This window comes from Leuciscus leuciscus (genome assembly GCF_965113295.1).
Source record: "Leuciscus leuciscus genome assembly, chromosome: 16".
Classification (NCBI taxonomy): domain Eukaryota; kingdom Metazoa; phylum Chordata; class Actinopteri; order Cypriniformes; family Leuciscidae; genus Leuciscus; species Leuciscus leuciscus.
This window is the reverse complement of record NC_138740.1, coordinates 39,351,043-39,367,214: the sequence shown is the minus strand read 5'-3', so window position 1 is coordinate 39,367,214 and position 16,172 is coordinate 39,351,043. Positions and strand designations below refer to the sequence as shown.

Here is a 16,172-nt window from a genome sequence, read left to right as displayed (position 1 = left end):
CTTCGGAGCGTCGGTGTCAGACGTAACATCACTATATATCTCTGCCAATCCAGTATAAGGCTTTTCTTCTAAACAAGATACATAACAACATTGTACACAATCCCTGGTGAACAAAAAAAAAAATGCTTAGTATACTTGTAGCCAGACTATTTATCAGTATACTTCAAGTGTGTTAATGATTAGTTAACTTGAAGTCTGCTATTTTGAAACAACTAATTTCGTACCAAGTATATTTTAGTAGTAATTAAACTGTAGCAAAGCATAACTTTATATTTAGTGTACTTTTGTGTGCTAAATTAGAACAACTTTAAGTATACTTAGTATACTTTAAGTATACGCCTTTGTAGGGACTAATTATATGATTAGTGATATTAAAGTGTACTTTATTTGTTACAAGTACATTGCAAATTCATTATGAGTGTCTTCGAAACATACCAGCAATATACTCAGTAAAATGTATTATTTTGAAACAACTTCAAGTATATTAAGTGTATTTTTAAGATATGCTTAAGATCAATTTTAAGCTATTTGCACTTTATTTTTAATATATTAAATTGTGCTAAAATGGAAGCATTTCAAGTACATTTAAGTTTATTTCTTTACAGTTCATTATAAATATACTTTCATGTCTTAAAGTACATATAATATATTTGAAGCTTAATTTTAATGTACTTGAAGAACATTTAAATAGCATTAAAATGTATTAGCATTACACTCATATTTTATTATAAAGCTGTTTTATTCAGTATTTAAAATTATATATTAAAAGTGCAAAAATAATTAAAGATAAATGTTAAGACATACAGACTTTCAAATCAAGAAAACTTTAATGTAGTTTATTTTTTTGTTCATTACAAAATACATAAGAGAACATTTAAAAAGTACAGCAGCATATATAATCTCTTGAACAAAATACATAAAGATCAGTGAAATGCAATGGCAGAGCTATATTTATAATTTTTTGTAGAACATTTCACTTATACCTGTATTACTGAAAAGTACTCTATCAATATTACATCACTAAATAAATAAGCATCACAATGCAATTTTCTGAAAAAAATTAAAATAAAAGTTACAGAAAAACAATGTGCAAAAGTGAATAATGCGTTATGTACAAACTTAGGCCTACTAATGGCTGAACCAAAGAAACAGAAGAGTTCGAATGTCACATCTTCATCTTTAAGTGGACGATTACTTCTTTGAGTACGACTCATTTTCTGCAACTGAGGGCTTGTGGTTCAGACACGGAAGTGTTTGAAGACTGCTTTATCTATGGAGGCAGATTAGTCTCAAATATAATTCATGCAAAAAACATATGATTCACAAATGCGTAGACAATTTCACATGCATGAAACCTAATTCACGTACACACAAAAAAAATCCACGTGCGTGAAAAAAAAATATATTCACAAAAAGCAATTCACATGGGCAAAATATAATTATATATACTCATAAAATACATTTCACAAATGCAAAACACAATTCTTAGATATACAACTGTGCACAAAAACCTTTGAATGTTTAAAATGTATGAGTGTATCCTTGCATTTGAATGTGCAAATCGTCATTCACGTACGAATCGCCTTAGATATGTGTGTGTGTGAGTTTTTGAGACTTTCCTGGCAGCAGTCGTACTCTTTAGCCAATCAGATTTAAGCTTATCAATCGACCAATCAGTATCACGTGAGGGCGGGCCTACCTACATGTTACGTCATCAGCTTTCGACCTTTGCTGCGTTCCAGTCCACTTTTAGACACGCACTTGCGAACTTCCCTAAGCACTTCCCCTTGGGGGAATCCCTGCCGCCATTTTGAAGTGCGTTCCACTTCGTGAAGTGGACGAGGGAAGTTTATATGGACAGACCCTCGTTCCCTCGATTTTGACCGAGGGAGCGAGTCTGCTTCAAATGTACACTTCAGGCACCTATATGTCCCACAATGCAGTACGATTGTGACGTCACCACATATCTCATCTAATCACCACCACAACAGACAACTCTATGATATATTAATTATATATATTTTTTGTTTAAAACAACCCAAACACACATAAACATTTGGATGCTGAATTAAACAAATTCTTAAAGGAAAAAAAAATGTAAATAATAAATCAACTCCACAGCTGATTCCAAGTGATCAAGGGCTTAGGACGTTCCAGTTCAGCCCATTGCAGTTTCCGCCAGTAGTGGGCACTCGCAATGACGTACATCCGAGTGAACGAGACGGAGGGAAGTTTGCGAGTGAAGGGCATGACAGTTTTGGACTGGAACGCAGCACAGTTCATGGCTGAGCAGAGGTAAGTGCAGTTAATCGTTCATTTCTGTGTTAACTGAAGTTAAAGAAGTTTGAGATCAGTTGAAGCAATAGTTTATTAACTGCTGTTTAGTCCACCTGTGAATATAAACATTTATTTTTAGTATTGATGGATTTTCATGTCCTGTCCACCACACATCCAACTTATGATAATGTATGTAATGACGTGCATATATAGGAGACATGTTTTAATCTGCATATATTATGTAGTTTTATTGTTTCAGATTTCCAAGACAGATGATGTATGAAGTTGCAGACAACCAGTACTGTGATCTTACCATTTCTACTGTAATTCTTTGAAAACAGTCAGGTTGCAAGCCATCCATTTTGACAGTTGTTTCAACAAGAGGTTGAAAGTGATGCATTGTTACTGTATTAATTTGTCTCCTGTGGACTATATGTACACGCTTTAGGAATAAAGCCTTGCTATGCATGCATTATTAAATGTTCTTGTAAGAATTAAAAGATTCAGACATAGTTCAATTTGATGTACACGTTTTATTAATTTGAAAGTTTCTGAATCCTTTGGGAATAAAATATATAAAATGACTTGATCATGATTAATGTTCCTGTTACATATGAAGATCATGAACTGACAGTCTAAACTGTGAAGCACAATATTCAGTACAGAGAAATATACGTCTCTTCAGGTGTTGTGAGATCCAGTCAGAGTGTACTTTGCTTTTATATAAGTATATAAATATAAGTGCAATACATCAAGTGAAAAGTTAACAAATGAATTGTGTTCAGTCCGGTCATCAGTAGACCTCTCTGTTAGGACATATAAGATTTTGTCCTGATATTTAAAGTACTAAAACCCTATAGTACAAGAGGTGCAGACAGAGGACGTGGGGAATTAAGTGATGGTATTTGAATAGAGTTTACTGAGTAATCTTAGTCACATAATCTTAATTGCCTCTCTATGATAAGTACCTTTGTCTCATCAGCATAAAATCAGATTTGCCTATTTTTACTAGGCAAAGTCAAATTAATGCTTCACAATATTGTCCTGAGACCTTAAGATGACAATAAAAAAACCTTATTTAAAAACCTTGCGATGACAATACAGCACAAAACATAAGGAAATGCATGTTGAATATATTGCTAACACTCTACAATAAGGTACAATAACTTAGTTAACATTAGTTCATGTATTAAATAACCATGAGCAATACATTTGTTGCTGTGTTTGTTAATCTTTATTAACGTTAGTTAAAAAATACAGCTGTTCATTGTTAGTTTACAGTGCATTTACTAATGTTAACAAGATTTTAATGAAGTATTAGTAAATGTTAACATTAACAAAAAATAATAAAGGCTGTTCACGTGCCGTTCATTATTAGTTCATGTTAACTAATGAAACGTTTTAATAAAGTGTTACCAATTAAGACATAAAAAAAAAAGTATAAAAGAGAATTAAGAAACAACATGAATTAAGATGTTCGTGACTGCTATCCAGATGTCACACCAAAGGAGAGTAATCCTGATAAAATGCAGGGAAACAAGTGTTAATAATAATTTAACATCATACACAAATGGCAAAAAACACTGGGTGCTCATTAAAATAGGTCTATTCACTATTTAAAGAACAATCTCGATGGGTATTGACCACAGATGATTGTTTTGCACTCATTAATAGCGTGATTGTAGCTGTGAGAGCTGTCTGTACCTTCAGCTAATGGCGCTTTTCCACTGCATGGTACGGTACGGCTCGGTTCGGTACGGCACGCTTTGGCGCTTTTCCACTGCATGGTACGGTACGGCTCGGTTCGGTACGGCACGCTTATGGCGCATTTCCACTGCATGGTACGGTACGGTACGGCTCGCTTTGGCTCGCTTTAAATGGTACCACCTCTGTTGAGGTTCCAAGCGTACCGTACCGGTACTAAAATGTGACGTGAAAACACTGAAGATCACTGATTGGTCAGACAGAATCGTCACTACCAGTGTCATTGAATTTGCGACACGAGACCATGCACGAGACAAACCCGCTAGATTTAAATAGCCAGTAGACAACAGCCAACGCTGTAGTGTCTTAGTTAAAAAGTTTCTTGTAAACTGTTTCTTGCAGTCAGGGGCGGCGCCGGATTATTTTTAACGCATGTGCTGAGGGCACTTATTAATAAATGAGCAAAACTTGGCCACAAAATATTTAATATTCAATTATTTTAATGATCACAATTAAAGTTTTAATTTTATTAAATTGAACAAGCGGAAAATTCAGCATTCAATCAAATATTCAAAAAGACTTTGAATAATGTTATTTCTCTCTATAGGCGCGTTTACTACGAATATGGCGATCGTCAACTTCATCTTTGCCAGACACTGACAGAAAACACTATTTTATAAATAAAAATAGGATTTACAAACGCACATCTTGCTTGTTGCACGCACATTATGTCGAAATAACGAGATATTATGTTGAAATAACATTATTATTATTAAGTCTTTTTGAATATTTGATTGAATGCTGAATTTTGCGCTTGTTCAATTTAATAAAATTAGGCCTATATATAGCCTATATATATATACTATTAATAAATGATCAAAACTTGGCCACAAATTATTTAATATTCAATTATTTTAATGATCACAATTAAAGTTTTAATTTTATTAAAACGCGTGCACTGATTTTTATTTATAAAATAGTGTTTTCTGTCAGTGTCTGTGCATGGCAAAGATGAAGTTGACGATCGCCATATTCGTAGTAAACGCGCCTATAGAGAGAAATGCACATAATGGATTACATAAGAGAGTAGCCTATTTCTTTTTGTTTTGAATTATTTTGTTTAAAGACATTTCAAGCTTTGTGTATTTGAGGATGAGATGCGCTCCAGTTAACGTACAATGCAAGTGACTGCTCGGGCGCCTCAATGGTTAAATTGTCTATTTTGCATCTTATTCAATCCAGGCAATTGTTTGATGAAAAAAATATTAAAATTAAGATACAATTTATACAAAACGAAATTCACTTTAAAGAAAACAAAGTGAACAAAACTTAATGAAGTGGTCAAAATTATGTCTGACTCGCTCCATGTCTCTCTACTCGTCTCGTGCTGTTCACTTTTCATAATCAACAGGCAGACGGAAAAAATAACATAACATTAACATTAAATGCGCTTTTTTAATGGCAGTAGGCTAAAACAGTAGGCTACATTAGGCCTAGACTCTCTATTTGTAAAGATTGCTGCACATTCATTTAATTCTGAATTTTGCACACACAAGATGAAAGGCATTTGTTCAAATCAAGTTCACAGATAATTGTGCGTGCATTTATTAATCATTATGATACTAAAATCATAAAGTAGGCTATGCTATGTACAAAAAATCAGATGAGCCCAGAATATGAACGCAACGTTTAATTACACGTTAAGAATTTTCCTTCCATATAGTAAACCATTATAAGAACGTTTAATTTAATTTAAAAACATCCACATGCCGAGAATCAAGAGCACCATCCCCTGTGTTGTGCGTTTGAAATGTGGCGCGTTTACGATGATGTCATGGCAGTAGAGGCGGCAACTATAACGATCAGTCCCACCCATTTTGAAGCGGTACTAACTGCAATGGAAAAGCAACCGAGCTAAAGCGAACCGAACCGTGCCGTACCGAGTCGAGTCGTACCACGCAGTGGAAAAGCGAAGCGAGCCGAACCGTTCCGCGCCGAGTCGAACCGTACCGAGCCGAACCGTGCCGTACCATGCAGTGGAAAAGCGCCATAAAATACAACAAAACAAGCATCATTCTTCATTTTTGACATGATATGGGACATCTGATTACAACAGCACTTGCTTACATCAGTTAATAGTTCATAAACTATTGCTTCAACTGATCTCAAACTTCTTTAACTTCAGTTAACACAGAAATGAACGATTAACTGCACTTACCTCTGCTCAGCCATGAACTGGTCGAAAGCTGATGACGTAACATGTAGGTAGGCCCGCCCTCACGTGATACTGATTGGTCGATTGATAAGCTTAAATCTGATTGGCTAAAGAGTACGACTGCTGCCAGCAAAGTCTCAAAAACACACACACGTCACACACACATATCTAAGGCGATTTGTACGTGAATGACGATTTGCACATTCAAATGCAAGGATACACTTAGGCTTGTCACGATAACAAATTTTGCTGGACGATAAATTGTCCAAGAAATTATCGCGATAAACGATAATATTGTCGTTCTGAGACCATTTTCATTTAATATAATTATAATGGCATAATAATGCAGGTACACCTTTTCAACGATCTATAAACTTTTATTTCTAAAGAATATTAAACATTGAAAACGGAAAACATTTTAAATATCCAAAAAATGAACAAAACAACCAAAAACAATGAAAGCAATGGACTCTTAGTGTCTGTTAACAAAATAAATGTCTGTTAATAAATAAAATGAAACAAAATTGCACTTCAAAAAATATTAAACATTAGGCTTTAGACATTATTAAATAGTGATACATTCCATAACAGGCAAAACTGACAGTTAGGACCTTTGTAAACAAATTAAAAAAGCCTCAACAAGCCATATCGCTCAATTTTGCACTGTTACTCCTGTTACTTTGTCCTCCTGTTACTTTGTCAAGTGATTGTGTACTGTCGGGAAGACGGAGACACACTTTATTGCGTGTATGCTACGCACTGAAAATACTTGGTTAGGATTAGGGGTGAGGAGTGCGTGCGTATTACACGCCATAAAGAGCGTATCATATGCACGCAAAAACTATTTTTGGCGTATAAATGGCACGAGAAATAACATTCGTGGTATAGATACGCATTTTCATGTGATCGGGCTCGCTGTCGCAACTCACAACTAGCGTCTTCTCTCTCTCCCGGAAGTAGCCGCAAACAGTCCCGCCGGCGCTTTCCCATACAAAGACCATGTGACTGACAAGCGCCGCGGCGCCGCCTTCCCACACAAAGACCGCATGCAACTGACAACAAGAGGGTTCACTCCTTCTATACGCTAAAGAACCGAGCGAGAGTGGTCATCCAGTCTCTTTGGTAGAGAGAGAGAGACGAGGAAAACAAATAATCATGCAAATGGAATTATCGCGGCCGGAAAAATTATCGAGCTCATTTTTTTTTATCGTGCGATTAATCGACTTATCGACTATCGCGACAGGCCTAGATACACTCGTACATTTTAAACATTCAAAGGTTTTTGTGCACAGTTGTATATCTAAGAATTGTGTTTTGCATTTGTGAAATGTATTTTATGAGTATATAATTTTATTTTGCGCATGTGGATTTTTTTTGTGCACGTGAATTAGGTTTCATGCATGTGAAATTGTCTACGCATTTGTGAATCATGTTTTTTGCGTGAATTATATTTGAGACTAATCTGCTTCCATAATCAAACGCTGATTCGGCGGAAACGGTTTCGTTTGGCCATAGTCACGTGACATGGGTGTTTTGAATCACGCTTTGGATCAGTGTTTGAAACATCTGCGCTTCGGGATCTCGCAAAGCTTCGGAACGACTGTTTCGCGTCAGCCATCCCTAGCTGGATCTACAAGGTATGGACTGAGATTTATATTCTGTGAACTTGAAAGAATGACACCATAGGAAGCGAATTGTAAGCGATGTTTATTAATTGAAGCCCAATAAAGAAAGACACTGTTTGCATCTTACATCTCTTAGTACGCAGTCTAAAACTTCCTCACGCTATTACCAATACCAGCCAGGGGCGTTTCTAGCTTTTAAAAACATCAGGGGCTGGAGAGTAATTAGATCACATGATTCGATGCAGACAATAGGCTTGTTTGAGATGCGCCGCGCCTCGCCTGAAATGTATGCGAGAGTAGGCGACTGCAGTGAGAGGAGGAGTGAAAGAAGCGCAGGCAAGCCGGACACTTCTCTCTTCTCGCCGTGGATCTGTCTGTGAGATCAAAGATGGATATCGCGGGATTCCAGAGGGTTGTTCCATATAAGACGCTTAGAAAAGCGGGGATTAAACTCCAAAACCGGCCTTGAATGAGCCTAACAAATAAGTTGGGGCTAAAGTGGTTCCATAAAAGGTAATTGAAGCTCACGCAGTCTCACTAATTTGATCCAGGTTTATCTAGTCTTCTAGATAATTGCGTGTGCACGCGTTTCTTAAGCAGCCCTAGAGGTCGATCGTGGATCAAATCGATCCACCATCAAACAGCGTATATTTTGTGCTGTTTTATGCGTTTGTGACATGTTTTTTCCCCCCTCAGTGCAAAACTTACATTTTACAGTTATATTCTCCATCTGTAAATGTTAGAAAGTCATGCAAATGTATCCATTTTGCTGCTAATTTTAATATTGAACGAGCGCTGATGCGCGCCAAATAGGAGCGCAATAATTCTGACTAAAATATACATTTTGCTTGGAAAATTAATATGCGATATTTTATAACACCAGAAATATCTTCTAATTATAATAATTTATCTTTAGGATGTGGGATAAGTTGCAGTGAACTTCTAGCGAACAGAAGTACTTAAGTGAACAGAAGTAGCCTAATTTTTAAGAAACTAAATATAGCCTATAAAGATACAAAATATAGTTTTGGGTATAGGACCTTTGCTACTTAATAAAGATGATGTATGCTTATTTAGAATGCTGAGAATTACAGCTTTTAATGCAATCATTTTTGGGAGAAAGCAAGAATCCCCAGTTTTAAATGAGTAGATTTAGTTTCTAAAGTACACTATGGAGAGGATAACATGAAATTAAGAGCAAATGAATACATTTTGAAAAGATATGTGCAACTCTAAAATCAAAGAATATTCCATAAAATAAACGAATATATATTAGCCCATTAACTACGTTTTTATATAACCCTCCCTCCCTTTTATTTCTAGTTATTTGTTATTTTATTTATTTACTTATTTAATATTGAATATTTGATAGTTAAAGGGTTACTTCAGGATTTAGCATTAAGCTTTGTATTAGTAGAAAACCTGTAGTATTTTCGAATTACCGTGCTTTCCACCCTCATATCCCCCTGAGATGAGAGATTTATGTATTTTTTGTCTGGAAAAAAATCCTCCGATGACGCAAAAATCCTCATTTTGCGTCATCAGAGGATTTTCTGGCCAGAGGCTAAAGACTACAGCCAGTAGATGGCGTTGTTCCGCATGTTTTCAGCCCGCCCATACAGGGTGGGATCTCACTCAGTCAGAATGTACACACAGTGTCAGCCGTCTTTCTGTGGAAGCTAAGCTAGCAGGCTCTTGTTCTGTGGAGAAAGCTGAATAGTAGGAGAAAGCTGAGTAAGTAACCATCCTCCTTTTCCCGGACTTCTCCGGCGGGCGAGATCGTTCAAAAATGTAACTTACGGGATTCAGCTTTTGCTTTCTGCGGTCGCTATTCCTTGTTTACATGCACACCTTTTGTTTCAATCTAACTGAATTCATTCTGATTGGTGAATCTGAATGTAGTGTTTACATGAACGCTAAACAAGTGATCGGTTGATGTGCGTTTTACCATTGCTAAGAAAAATTCCCGCTCCTCCGTGAGAGATGGGAGACCCGGCGCGTCTCAGTAATCACGCCACCGGCCTCGCGCTGTTCTCCCGCGGCCGTCAGCCTCGTCCTGCTCGCCACAGTAAACATGATGAATGAATGGCGACTGTAGAACGCAAAAGCCGGATCCCGGACATTTTGGGCTATCTCTAAATCCCTCGCAAACTCATCACGTAGGTTAGCTTTGTTGTTTTAAACTGCGTAATAAAGTACATTTTATATGTGTATATGTGTGTATGTATGTGTGTATGTGTGCATGTATGTGTGTAACGGGTCACTCCATCCTACTGTTGCTGCTACACATCACCACGGACAACCACTTGGATCAGGTTTCTTTATTGCTGGAACACAGTATGACCCCAGATAGCAATGAGTCGGCGGCCCACCGTCGGCGCTCCGGCGGCAGTAGAAGCGGCAGAATGGCGACATCGCAAACACGTTGGACGGCGCACCGCCGGCGGCAGCCGCTTTTTAAAAGCGGCAGCCGCCTTCGTTCCGCACCCGGCCCGCGGGCCAACCGCCGTCCCGCCGCCGTTTTATTTAAGGCGGCCCTTCCGCGGCCCGCTGGAGGCAAGCGCTATTTTCGAGCGATCTGCCGCCGCTTATTCTGGCTATATATATATATAATATTTAATATTTATAGCATGCAGTTTATCAAGAATAATGATTGCTCAAACCAGACAAATATCCATTTGGCATTTTTATTCCACATTTCAAAGTACATTAACTGTCATTTAAACAAGATGTGTCAGATCACTGAAACATAACAGAAAAATAAATAAATCAATATACTAACATGCAGGTTTCTTATTAAATTTTGGTAAAAAAACAAACAAACAAAAAACAGCCTTACAAGCAAATTACAACTCTTACAATAATTGTTCATATAAAGAGGACAGCTCTAGGGTGAAAAAAAATACCTGTAAACATTATGACAAGTAAAGAGAATACTTGATACGAAATAATGTGCAGGATACCAAATAAATCAAAGTATGACATCACATTTACAAGCCATTTCTAACAATAGGTTAAGTGGTAGTAATTTATAGTAAAGCTCTGGAGTAGAATAGACCATTATAACTGCAATGCTGACCTGTGGCACAAGGACTTACAAGCATTATTTGAAAAAAGAAAAAAAAGAAAGTAATTTCCACAGTTAGTGAGTATAGTGTGACACTTCTGACTTCTTTAGGGGTCTTGATGTTACTGACTGCAAGATAAAGAAAGGATTCCAGTTGTCAGTGATTCTGGGGTGTCAGTAGTCAGCCTAAGTGGTCGGCTGTGGGTCCCTCTCAGCTGTGCGGTGCCTTTTTCTGCCTTCACGGTCAGATGCTCCTTTCAGGTAACGCGAAACATTAACCTAGACCGCTTCATCAGTGGCATCCTGGGTTGCCAGGTTCTTCCGGATGGCTAATTTAGAAAATACAGATCTGTCATTTCATTTGAATTGCATGAGGCCATACACATCTACTTAAATATAATTTAAAAAATATCCAACTTACTTTGAACAATGGTCTAAAGGAACATGTCTCTAAAACATGCTTTATCCCCTACACCGAGCTGAAAATCCAAAAAAGTGTTACAAATTACATTTCTCTGAAGCTTCTCATAAATAAATAAAAAATGTGAAAGGCTAAGGATTCAGACTGTAATATATGCAGTACACAATCTTAAATTTTACTTTTTAGATTACTCTATGGCGTTATAATCAGCAAACTTACAAATTGTTCCTGGAGCTTTTTAATCCTGCTTCAAACTGTTGTCAAGACACGGCAAATCTTCCTGGGTGTGTAGGGGGAGTAAAGGCCAATTTATACTTCTGCGTCGGGTGCGCGTAGAAGGTACGGCGTAGCATACGCATTGACGTGTACCATACGTCGTACCCTTCGCCGTACCCTGACGCGCACCTCCTCAAAAATGTAACTACGCGTCGCGGCGACGCGGACCGCAAGATCTGTGATTGGTCGGCTGGATAGCATCGCGTTTCCTCCTACCCATTTCCGGAATGATCTTCTGCACTCTGCACCGGCCGCCCGCCATTTTTAAATTCCGAAGATCAGTGAAGAGCCATGGAAATAAACCAAGTGACCGAGAGATTGCTTGAAGAAGTGCGGAAATACAGCCATCTGTATGACTCCTTCAGTCGCCATTGCTCGTAGAAACCTAAACTCAAAACAGCCGCGAGGAATGTAAACACAGTGGAACTGGAACATTAAAACCCACCCGCGCCAACTAGCGTTTCGGCGGTGTAACTGCAGAGCAACACAGACATTCGCAGAAGTATAAATGCTCACGACGGCGTCGCCTACGTGCGTACCCTACGACGTACACTACGGCGTACACTCGACGCAGAAGTATAAATTGGCCTTAACAGATCCCCTGACAGGGATAACTCCAACAGACACAACATCGCCAAACTCTGCAAGACGTCACAGCATAAGGGTCTGATCTGCACCTACAGGGTTTCCCAGAATAAAATAGTCAGTCCTGGTCCCTCAACTACTAAACTATGACATTTATATCTAGGTCTACTACATGTACAGGTAGCCCTAGTGGGAATTAAACCAACAACCACAGGTGCTGTTTGCAAGTTGTACCTGATTGCCCAGTGCAAGCAAATGTCTTCAACATTGTTTGTTGAACTTGCTTCACCTGCTCTTGAAGTAAGCCGCTGTCATCCGAAGCTACAAAATGAAAGGCATATGGTAATTTTGGACTTGCATCACACACAAAAAAGTACAATTTAAGAAACAGTGCAAGTTCTCACCTGCTCGTGCATTGCTTTCCCTCAGGGCTTGGTTCTACATTTAAAAAAAAAAATAAAACAAACAACTAAAGGCACTATTTGCAATACTGTTAAAACACTGGACATTAAGACATAGGGTTAGAATATACCTTCACAGCTGAAAACTTCATGCTTGACACGAGATGCCATTGGAGTACAAGGGCCAACAATAGAGCAATGACTTTCTCCCTCCTATTGATAATCATTGACATGTAAAAATATGTTTGAAGTTATTGCATACATTTAATGAATTGGACCTAAATGTAACACTTAGTAAAGCGCAACGTATTACATACCTCCAGAGTTTTCACCCATATGCTGCCAGGGTAAATTTGCTGCCGGGGGTGAAAAGCTTAGTACTTGATGAGCTGGGGGAGCAAACATAACAGCTTTCATTTCAATGCAGAGTATTGCTAGCCTGGTAATACCAAACTCTGCTACTTCGCTTTGCTTCGTAGACAGAGTCTGGCATGGCATAATTGAAAAGTGTTTTCTTTCTTGGGGGGGGGGGGGGGTTGTCTGAAGTTTAAAATCATTGGTTACCCGTAAGCCAATCACATAACGTTTGGTTATGGCGTGTGTTATGCGCATGCTCAGCCGCATCTAACTTCCACTGTAAACATGTATGATGCGAAAACAAAACCATCAAGCGAAATACCGGAGTGAACATGGCTGTGAATGACTTTTGCAGATTTCTTAAGTAAATCTATGCATCCACAGTACAATCAGCGTCTACGTCACGGCTCTCAGCCCGCCCTCTGTTCGTTGATTGGCCGGCTGTTTTCAGGCCGGAGGAAAACGGAAAGCTATGACGCTGTCTCAGACTGAGTACAGAAGCGAAATGAAATTGAGCGGAAGTATGAAAGTCTGACGTAGTCCGGCTAGAGTATTGCATATTCAGTAATGAAACAATAATTGAACTTTGCAAAGCTAATGGAATGTACAACACACCTCAACACCTTTCATCCAGAAACTGCTGCAGCGAATCCCATCAAGTGTCCTAGTGAAAAACAGATTATGATTAAAGGATTCATCATCTTAAAGTCAGCATGAAATCAAATTTTACAATTTGTATTTTTATATGTAATATTGTAGTGTTTATGTAAATGATTAATCTCTGCACTTAATTTTTTTATTTTTATTCATGTACCCTTATAATCTTTAATCAAATACGTTACCCTTCCCTCCCCCCTCGAAACGACTTCTCTTCCGGTCATGTGCAATGGCGTGAGGGCGTAGCAACTCCCCTCAAACCATTAGTCTGCTATGAGCAGAGATGGAGAGGAGGAGCGCTAGAGTAAAACCCTGCTCCTCTATTCAATATTCCCTTTCACTTGGAAATACGTCACAACACTGGAGAAAAGTCGTTTGTAACTTCCAGTTCATGCCAACTTTAAATAGAAGCAATAGTTTCCAAGACAAAAAAACTTCACAAATAACATCACTTACTTGTACTCAAACTCTTGGCGGATTCTGGATTACTGGGGAGAAACCTGGTTCTAAGAAAGAGGAAACAGAAATTTGATGATAATAATAATAATAATGAATGAAAGATTCCGTTATCCACAATAAACAGACAAATAAATTACACAGATGAAATAAAGGAAAATCAAATGTACAAGTCAGACCCATTTACCTGCTCCCTTCATGAACTTAAAATGATGTTTCTCCCAGGTGCTGTGTGGAGGTGTGCAGCGGATGGCTAAATTGTTCCTTTGTCTTTTTTGCGGAGGTTAAATGGGGGCCAATGGCACATGCCCTTCGCTGAGCCACTCTTGCTGAACCACTGCAAATGGCAGATCCTCCTTGTTGATAAACTGAACAATGTGAAGCATCTAAAATAGAAGACACATTAGCATAAAGTATACTTTTTGATAAAAAAATTTCAGGCAAAATCAACAACATTAAAATGCTCACACCTTCGAAAAAGCAGTAATTTTCACAAGTGGATCAACAGAAAACCATATTCAGACAAACAAAATCATATAAACAACCTACATCGTTATTTTTGTAAGAAAACACCAAAAGTTAAACTAAGTCTTTCTAGATGTAAAGTTTGGCTACCTACTGTAGCTAGATACATTTAACATGTAACGTTAGAACATGCTTGAACTCAGTGTGTAAAAAAGGTGAAACAGCATGTGGTAGCGAACACTGTAATCTAGACTAGCAGCATAATCATGTTTAGTTAGAAAAAAACACAAGTTAGTTCAGGAACTGTAACGTTAGTTAATTCGACTGACCAATACTATCTTAAACCACATGTACTCACACTTGTATAAACATACATAACAGTTAAACATACTTAGAAGAAGAAAAAAACTCAACGCCAGGAAGAAACCAAGTAACGTTAGCCTAGCTATGGCAGAAACATGGCGGAAACTTTGCAAACAAGGCTAACTTACTTTAGCTTGACTAGTTAGGCAAGAACAGATTTTAGGAAGAAGAAGAACTAAAAACAATGTCAAAAATGAACATAGTAATATTGCGTTACACAAAAAGGAAAAATGTACTTACTTAAAAGATCGTATCTTCCCTCTCTCCAAATACTGAAACCGTGTGACGAGACGAGTAAATCTGCTTCAGTTTTTTAGGTGCTGCCCCTCTCGACCGGTGGAGGTACTTCTCTGTTTGTGCTTTAACACTTTCTTAAACATTTGTACAGGTCGCAAAACTCGCAATTGCAGACTGCAAAGTAATCCCTTAAACATGTAAAAGGTAAAAAAAAAAAAAAATTGAGCTTGTAAAACAATGAAAGACATAACCACAATTTCCTGGAGTGACAGAGAGACAAAATATTTATAAATATTTCACTTTATCCTTCAGGTCAAAACAGGGATTTTCATGTTTCTCATAGACATTACCATGGTTGCAAATTAATAAAAAAATATAAAGCAAACCCAAGATTTTGGCCAAGTTGCAGATGTCTTTCACTGTTCACTGATTTCAAGCATTGGTGAAAAATCTAACTTCATCCATTTATTCTGCTAAATTGTTCATACCATGAATGAAATATTTATTTTAAAAACTAATCAGAATCAGAAAGATATTTATTGCCAAGTAAGTTTTACAAAAGGAATTCTTTTTGGTCTATTGGTGCATCTCAAATTGTGCATAAATCAAAGAAATGTAAAGAATTGTCACCTTAAGTGAATAAAATAATTCTATATATTTTACATATTATCGCTTCAGAGTTTCAAAGTAATTTAAATGTAATTTCCTAAACCTTATCATGGAATCAGAGTCAAATCTGTTATAACCCCTAATGGCTTTGGAGCAACAACAAAAATGTATATAATTCACATAATAATTATAATCGCTTTAAATGTGAAAAGTAGTTAAGATGCTGTCAGTTTCACTCATGGCTGGTCGATTTCAAAGCGTCTTGCCGCCAGCCGGCCGCGGTTCATTTAGACGGCGGCAACCGCCAGAGAGAATGAAGTCGGCGGCCCGGCGGCTGTTCGCCGGCGGCATCTCGCAAAATTTGGGAGTGACGTATTCGGCGGCAAACGTTTCATCGCCGCCAGCGGGCCGCACCTATAGCCGACAGCTTGGGGCCGGCGGCAAAAAGAAGCCGTGC

At 37.9% G+C, this 16,172-nt stretch overlaps 2 long non-coding RNA genes across 2 annotated transcripts; both read right to left on the bottom strand.

The window, feature by feature from the left end:
• Nucleotides 1-10,494: 10,494 nt before the first annotated feature.
• Nucleotides 10,495-11,610, bottom strand: LOC309477015. Its single transcript, XR_014198464.1, has 3 exons — nucleotides 11,529-11,610; nucleotides 11,310-11,367; nucleotides 10,495-11,217 (listed from the first exon to the last, which is right to left on the bottom strand). It is a non-coding gene; the product is annotated as an uncharacterized lncRNA (long non-coding RNA).
• Nucleotides 11,611-12,175: 565 nt separating this feature from the next.
• Nucleotides 12,176-15,292, bottom strand: LOC309477011. Its single transcript, XR_014198458.1, has 9 exons — nucleotides 15,110-15,292; nucleotides 14,229-14,427; nucleotides 14,042-14,091; nucleotides 13,544-13,592; nucleotides 12,889-12,960; nucleotides 12,703-12,784; nucleotides 12,575-12,608; nucleotides 12,405-12,491; nucleotides 12,176-12,262 (listed from the first exon to the last, which is right to left on the bottom strand). It is a non-coding gene; the product is annotated as an uncharacterized lncRNA (long non-coding RNA).
• Between the last annotated feature and the right edge of the window lie 880 nt (nucleotides 15,293-16,172).